Below are 7,794 nucleotides of genomic sequence, written 5' to 3'. Positions count from 1 at the left end.
AGCGAACGGCTGTGTGGTGTTTAGCTGCCAGCCAGGTTAAACCACAACACTGGTATACCTTCCTTGATGACAATGAGCAATGCAATTGTTTGACTGAAGATCTGGCCGACCTGAATACCACTTGTTTTAACCTTATTTGTAGCATTAGAGGTATTGGTTAACATACCAACAGAATGCATCTTAAGAAACTGTGTGTTTCCCAAAACATTCAACAATTGGGACAGGTAATAGGGCAGGAGTAAGTAGAGGTAAATAAAATGATTTTTTTCTTCTTCCCCCTAGAGCTAAACAAAAACTCAGTACAATGATTTGTATTAAAACACTTTGCCAAGTGATTTATCTGCTGATTTATTTTGTTTAAATACATCCCTCATTTGCTTGGTTGGAAACTTGTAACACCAGTGTCAAAAATAATCCTTTGTAAACAATCAAAAGAAAGGTATCTTTAATATATTCTATTGTTAACAGTGTTAATTCAGAAAAGTATGGACCTTACAGTATACCTATGTCTTTCACATGGGCTCTTTGTGATTGTACTGATATTTTTTCTTTCATCTGTGTTAGGCTGCCCACAGTGGCACTCCATACAATGCAGTGATAATCAGTGTTTTCATATAGTCTTAGGTACCTCAATAAAATAGTCCTAAAGCAGCACTCACTTTGTCAAAAATATGTCTATTGGAGATGTGAACAGTAATAAATAAATGAAAATGGGAAGATTTCTGACTGCCTCTCTTCAGAATGTTTTGTGTTTTTTTTTTCTCCTGCTATTAAGAAATCATAAATGTCCTGATAAGAAGCAAGAATATAATATAAAACACACAAAAAAAATATCTTATAAATATAAAGTTATAAGCATGCTTGCAGTATAATTATATAACGGAATAATTTCCTCAATACTAAATTATAACAGTATAGAATACTTCTAAAAGCATAGAATATTTCAATTTTAAAATGTTGTGAAAGCTTTAGTTAAATGTTATTTGCATCTTCCATATATTTTAAACAGTTCCAGTTATTTTCTAAGTATCAATAAAGTACAATGGAGAGATAATAAAAACTAAGTAAAATCACTTCTTAATCATATATTTTAACTGATATGACTCTCACTCTATGATAATGTTTGTATCTTAAAATAATTATGCTGAAATTGCCATCTTCAGTTAATAGTAATTCTGCTGAAAATAAAGGCTCTACGATACTACAGGCCAGAATAGCACGATGTGTTTAGCTACACACCACACTGTGCTAGAAGGAAAGGCAAAATGCAACACTACTGTAGTTAAAAAATGAGATTTCCTCTGAGTTCACATCCCCTTCAAGGTAAAATGTGGTTTGATGTCTCATGGTCAACTCATGTACTGGGGATTAAGTTAATTAAGAGTTGCCCTAGTCTATTAAGGCTCCCTGTAGACTAATTATTAAAGTGCCTTGGACCATTACAAACCTACAGCAATAGAAAGTTACAAAAAGGGTTGCTTATATTATGAGCACTCCAGTACTCAGTAGATTATCTTTTGTACTAAAGAACTTATACAATAAGAAGATTGCCTTTTCCTCTGCTTTTCTGCCATCTAAAGAATAGAAAAATGTACCAACAAGAAATCTGCACATTTATTAATATATATATATTTATTTAATATATGCACATCCATCTGCTTTTATCATTTGTAGTCAAATTCCTTTTAGGTGGAAAAGGTTACCTTTGTAATTTTCTATTTTTATTTTCTTTTTCTAAATTCAGTCAGCATATGGAATTTAGGGACTTTTGAAAGATCTAATTATGAAATTAAAAAGATCTAATTATGAAATTAAAAATACATAGAATCATTAAACAGAATTTTGTTGTAGAAATGCTGAAACTATGTAGAAATTACATGATTTTTTTTCTTACACTTTGCTATTTTATCTTTTAAGAAAACAGAAATCATGGGATATGACTGTTATCTCACCTGTTTCACACCAGCTCTACTCATTTCACTAAAGGTTATCATAATTTAGAACCATGTTGCAAAATTATGAATAAGACCATTGCAAAAGAATATTTTTAAAATTTAATTTTGTTTAACATATTTACAAGTTTGCTCCTTGTTCTTAACTGAACTAAGAATGATGAAAAGGGGAAGAACAGTAGTAAAATCACCCTCCCAGAGCCTAGTCTCCTAGACATAGGTATATTTGTCTCTGACAACTAATTTTGCTGAATAGGGCTAACTGTACATGCCTGCTAGTCACATGAGTTCATCAGCAATTTCAGTAGAAGCATACATGGAAACTGTGTGCTTTTGAAAACCCAGTTCTGCATTTCCCCTAGAATTTCTAGGTATAGGTACAGCTGTTTTGGCCATTCAACATGAAAAGAGATTGAGTAATTACATGGTCCTTCTTAAAGGAAACACTGAACTTCAAGTTTATTACCAGAGCAAAGAAGCAACCTTGTACATAAGGTAGTACGCTGAAAGTAACAGACTTTGAAAAAGCTGTTCAGCATAATTGACTTGTTCTTGTGCTTTGCTATTGTACTATGTAATTTAACAGTTATGTTTACTGGAAAAATATAGGCCATTTAAGACTGTTCCATAAGGATGAGAATGTCCTTTCTCTCACAGTTACGCATAGTGAACAAAATGAAAATAATTTTATTTTACAAACCTACTATTTAACTGGAGACACATAGAAAGAAACTTCTGTACTTCAAATACAAATTATACTTCTGATCTTACTATATCATCTTACCATGTAATTATTAATAGTCTTTGATAATCATAAATTATGTATTGCAGATTATGTTTTTACAATTTTAAATAGATACAATATCTGATTGATTTGACAAAAATAGCCCTCTTACCTTTAATTGTTGATTTGCATATGTTTGCACTGGAAAAATATTTTATACTACTTCGTTAATCAGTGTTAGAGACAAGATCTGCAACAGCATATCTGAATGTCATAAGACTAAATTTAGTAAAATACATTTATCCCTATATGTATAGGTATATCCTATGAAAATTATTTCCCTCAGATATGGAATTGTTGAAAGACTAACATGAGATAAATCCTGTCATAGGTCTGTGGAGTCCTGCACATGCAAATCAAAAACTGAAAAATCTACTTTGAAGTATAAATTTAGAATTAGATTTGAAGTAGAAATAGGGACTTATAAACAATAGAGATATTTTAAGTTCAAAAGATGAATTCAGAAACCCTCTGTTGAGCTATTCTATTACATTGAGGTCATTATATCAAAAAATCATAGAATGTTCGGGGTAGGAAGGCAGCTCTTGGGATCATATAGTCCAAGCTCTGTGCTCAAGCAGGGTCAGCTAGAGTAGGTTTTCCAGGACCACATCAAGTTGGGTTTTGAATATCTCTGCCATAACATCTTGGTGCAGTCTGTTAAAATGTTTGACCACCTGCTTGTGTTCAGATGGAACTTCATGTGTTTTGTGTCCATAGCTTCTTGTCCCGTCAGTGGGCACTACTGAGTAGAGTCATACTCCCTCTTGTTCAATCTCTCCCATATACACTAAGGTCACTTCTGAACCTTCTGTTCTCCAGGCTGAATAATCCCAGCTGGCTCAGTTTGTTGTGCGACATGTTCCAGATGCTTGATCATTTTCATGGCCTTGTGCTACACACACTGTAGTAAGTGCAAGTCTCTCTTGTACTGGGGAGCCCACAACTGGACCCAATACTCCAGATGTGGTCTCGCCAGTTCTAGGCAGAAGGGAAAGATCATCTCCCTCAGAATGCTGGCAATACTTGGTCTAATGCGGCCCAGGATGCTGTTGGCCACCTTTGCTGCTATGGGAGCAAAGGTTCTTTGCTGCTGGTTCATGATCAATCTTGTTATCCATCAGTACACTCAGGTGCTTCTTGGCAAAGGTGCTTTCTACATGGTCAACATGTACCATATAGAAAGGTGCTTTCTACATAGTCAACATCTACATGTACCGGCACTTTGGGTTATTCTTCCCCCAGTGAAGATTCCCTCTGAATGCCAACATTCCCTCTGAATGACAGCACAATCATGCAGTGTATCAGCCACTTTTTTCAGTTTGTAATGTCTGCAAAGCTGTTGAGGGTGCACTCTGTCCCATCATCCAGGTCACTAATGAAGAGGTGGAACGGTATTGGCCACAGTGTTTACCACTGGTGTACGTCACTAGTGACTGATATCCACCTGGATTTTGTGCCACTGATGACAGAACTCTGGGTCCAGTCATTGAAACTGTTTTCAGCTCACCTCACTGCCCACTTATCTAACCCATATTTTGTCCATTTTTCTATGATGATGTTATGAGAGTGTCAGAGATTGTACTAAAGTCAAGATAAACAATATCCACTGCTCTCCACTTATCCACAGCAAAGAGAACACCCACATAGTGCATCCACAATTCAGCAACAGATGACAGTCCAGTCATTAAATTTCAAATTCCCTGAGCTTGTGGGATGGTTTGTGTCACTGATTTGAAGAAGACAACATGTCCTGTTTCCTGCCAGCCTGCCTGGAAACCACTGTTATATAAGTCTTTGCATGATCAGAAATTGAGTTTAGCCCATTATTACTGGATTACAGAATTTTATATTGATTCAAACCATATAACTCTTCTACTGAAATCACACAGATAGTTGTAATACTGATTTGTTTTTTACTGTATTGCTTTGAGGGGATAAATTGTTTATCCCTAAAGATGTTGGTCTGCTGTCTGTTACTGTATCCCAAATCTATAAATTTCTCAGAGCAATATTAAGCCCTTACACCCTGTAAATGCACATAGACCTCCCTCCAACAGTTCAGATTTAGCATTTGTAGGTACCAAAAAACTCATCAGAAGTGCATCAGTTTTTAAAATACTGACCAAGTCCACATAAGGCCCATTCTTCAACATAGAATATTTCAGATACAGTGTATTTGCCTCTACTTATCCTTCAGGGTTTAACCTAATAGCTATCATGCTTGAGTTCTGATTCTGTAAAAAACTTGTATATCCTAAACCAGACACATAGTGTTTTTTTTGGAGATTTCTGTAATTGTGGCATTAATGTTAACAAAAACAATAAAATTCTATGGTAATGAGTTGTTCCACTCATTTATTTATTTTTTTCTTTTTATGACACAGTAGTTATTGTTTTAATTTCTTGTGCTAAAATAAGCACACCTTTGCCATTTAGGAGGATAAAAAAGTGGACCTGAGATGTAACAATTTGTACATTATTTACAGATTTATAACCACAGCTACCATTGTTAACATGTTTCTGAAAGTTGACAGAAATATATAAGCACCTACCTAACAGTGTTGTTCAGAGACCATTTGGCACATACTGTGCAAACCTAAAGGTTGACATTTCCTGCGTACTGTGGCTTAATCCTGGTAGGCAGCTAATCCCCTCACAGCTGTTTGCTCACTCCCCCACAATGGGCCTAGGGAGAGAATCAGAGGGGTAGAAGTTTGAGAACTCATGGGCTGAGATAAAGACAGTATGGTAGGTAAAGCAAAAGCTTCATGTGCAAGCAAGGCAAAATTAGAAATTCATTCACTGCTTCACACTAGCAGACAGATATGTAGCCATTTACAGGAATGCAGGGCTCATCACAAGTAACCGTTACTTGGGAAGACATATCACATTGAATGTTCCTCTTTTTTTTTCCTTCTTTACCCCAGCTTTTATTGCTGAACATGGTATCATACATTATGGGATATCCCTTTGGTCCGTTTGGATCTGCTATCTTGGCTATGTCCCCTCCCAGCTTCTTATGCACAACCGTCTCCTTACTGGCAGAGCAGTGAGAAGCAGTAAAGAGCTTGACTCTGTGTAAGCTCTGCTCAGCAATAATTAGAATATCAGAATGTTATCAACACATTTTTTTTTTTGTCATAAATCCAAAACACAGCACCATATGAGCTACTACGAAGAAAACTAACTCTATCCCAGCCAAAACCAGTAAACCACATGAAAAAAAAGAAATAATAAAAAAAAAATCCCATCTGTCCAATTGCAAGATTGAGAACTACAGAACATGAAGAATATTAGACCACTGACTATTGCTGTCATGAAGGTGATAAATTACTGTTTTGTTTGCCTTTCTGGTCCATATCTATGACACAATTGCTCAAACTAGTATAATTTCTGTGAGGAGATATTTCAGAACAAGGAACAGAAAGTGACCAAGGACAGAAGCAAATCAGAATACTAATGGGAGCCACAAACAATCTAGATGTTTTTAATTCCATTAAACTGCCAGAAAGCACTGACCAAAATTATCTTTTCCCAAATCAAGAGCATCAATAAGGATTATAAAGATTAAATCTATTATTTTTTAGGCAGCACAAAAGAATCAACTATCTGTATTCAAGAGTTCCCAAGTCCAGTTGCTTTACCTAATAAACAGAGTTGAGTTTTATATATTCAAAAACATTTAAAAGGAAAACAATAATGAAAAATCAGACAATAACGTTGTCTTGAAGGTATTGTTTAAAGTCATCTTAACAACATTTTTTATCTTATAGATACACTTCCATGTCACATGTTCACCCACCTTAAAATCTCACACATAGCTGCTTTGTCAAATAACATGAGTTGCATGAGAGAGAGAGAGAGAGAGAGAGAGGGAGAAGAGATGCAGAGAAAAACCACAAACAAAAGATGGAGTATTTGTCTTCTATTAGTGACAGTGGAGTATTTTGGTATTTAAATGAGCATGGAGTCCATTTTTAAAACTTGCCCTGAAAAAATGTACTGTAATTCTCATTCCAGTGAGCCAATTGGTTACTATAGGAACAGCTGAAGACTTTCAGTTTTTTAAAGGTTGAATCTGTAACAATTCCTATATATGGCTCAAGGAATAAGTCTGGCCTGATTCTGAAAAGGGATACCTATGATAGCTAGACCATTCTGAGACCCTGTAAAATTACCTATATATGCTATAATTATTTAAGAAAAAGTTGTAAGAGAAAAACCTAGTAATTACAGCAAGGAAGCTATCTAGTTAAATGAAAGACTGTGGTGATTCAGCAAAGCAAAAGAATCCAAAAGGTATGACATACGAAAGGCTGGGAAGAACCAACAACTTTCTAAGGGTTTAATGGGAATTTCCTCTTTATCTGTATTCTTAGTAAGGTCTCTATATTTATTAGATCCTATAAGTTTTATTTCATTTGCAATATATTCATAGGTTGATCATTATACCTGATCTGTTGTACTCATTGGCAACTGTTGTGCCTCTCTACATTTAACACTTTTGAAACCTTGTAGAACTAAACACAAATGTGAAGAATGGAAAAATACAGATGTGCCTTTCTATATCAAAAATGTAACTCAAGGTCTTAAATCTGCCATTAGGCTTAGGAGCAATGCACTCATCACCCTGATAAAGCATCCAGAGTCTTTGCTGCCCTGACTGGCATCAGCTGGGAGGAGGATTAGCCTTTGCAGCCCCCTGGAACAAATCCTCAGTGTTACTCAACTGGCATCATCCACTATCTCTGCTGACACAGATGAGTTGACCCAAGGATTCTTCCCTAGCCTGAGTACCCTTTCTGGTTATTTTGATTTATGATTTTACACCCTTCCATGCTGGTATTTTCCTTCCCGTATCCTTCAGCACAAAACAATTCAATTTTAGCAAACCCAGGTCTGTAATTTTGCCTTTCTTATCTCTCTACAGACTTTCTTACACCTTATTCTCAGTAGTGTGAGTCAAGATCAGGCAGGTGATCATTGGAGCCTTGAACAGCTAAACCAGGGAAGAAGGGAAAGATTAAAAAAGGTAGTTACAACATTCTTTCTTAA

The 7,794-nt window shown here is 35.6% G+C and overlaps 1 long non-coding RNA gene across 1 annotated transcript in view; it reads right to left on the bottom strand.

The window, feature by feature from the left end:
* LOC118167005 overlaps nt 1–6,703 on the bottom strand; it is a 21,517-nt gene extending 14,814 nt beyond the window's left edge. The window contains exon 1 of the long non-coding RNA XR_004750869.1: nt 6,542–6,703. This is a non-coding gene — a long non-coding RNA (uncharacterized LOC118167005). The remainder of the gene's footprint in view (nt 1–6,541) is intronic.
* Between the last annotated feature and the right edge of the window lie 1,091 nt (nt 6,704–7,794).

Source organism: Oxyura jamaicensis, chromosome 4, assembly GCF_011077185.1.
Source record: "Oxyura jamaicensis isolate SHBP4307 breed ruddy duck chromosome 4, BPBGC_Ojam_1.0, whole genome shotgun sequence".
Taxonomy (NCBI): Eukaryota; Metazoa; Chordata; class Aves; order Anseriformes; family Anatidae; genus Oxyura; species Oxyura jamaicensis.
Note: the sequence above shows the minus strand (reverse complement) of the source record. Positions and strands in the feature narration are given on the sequence as shown.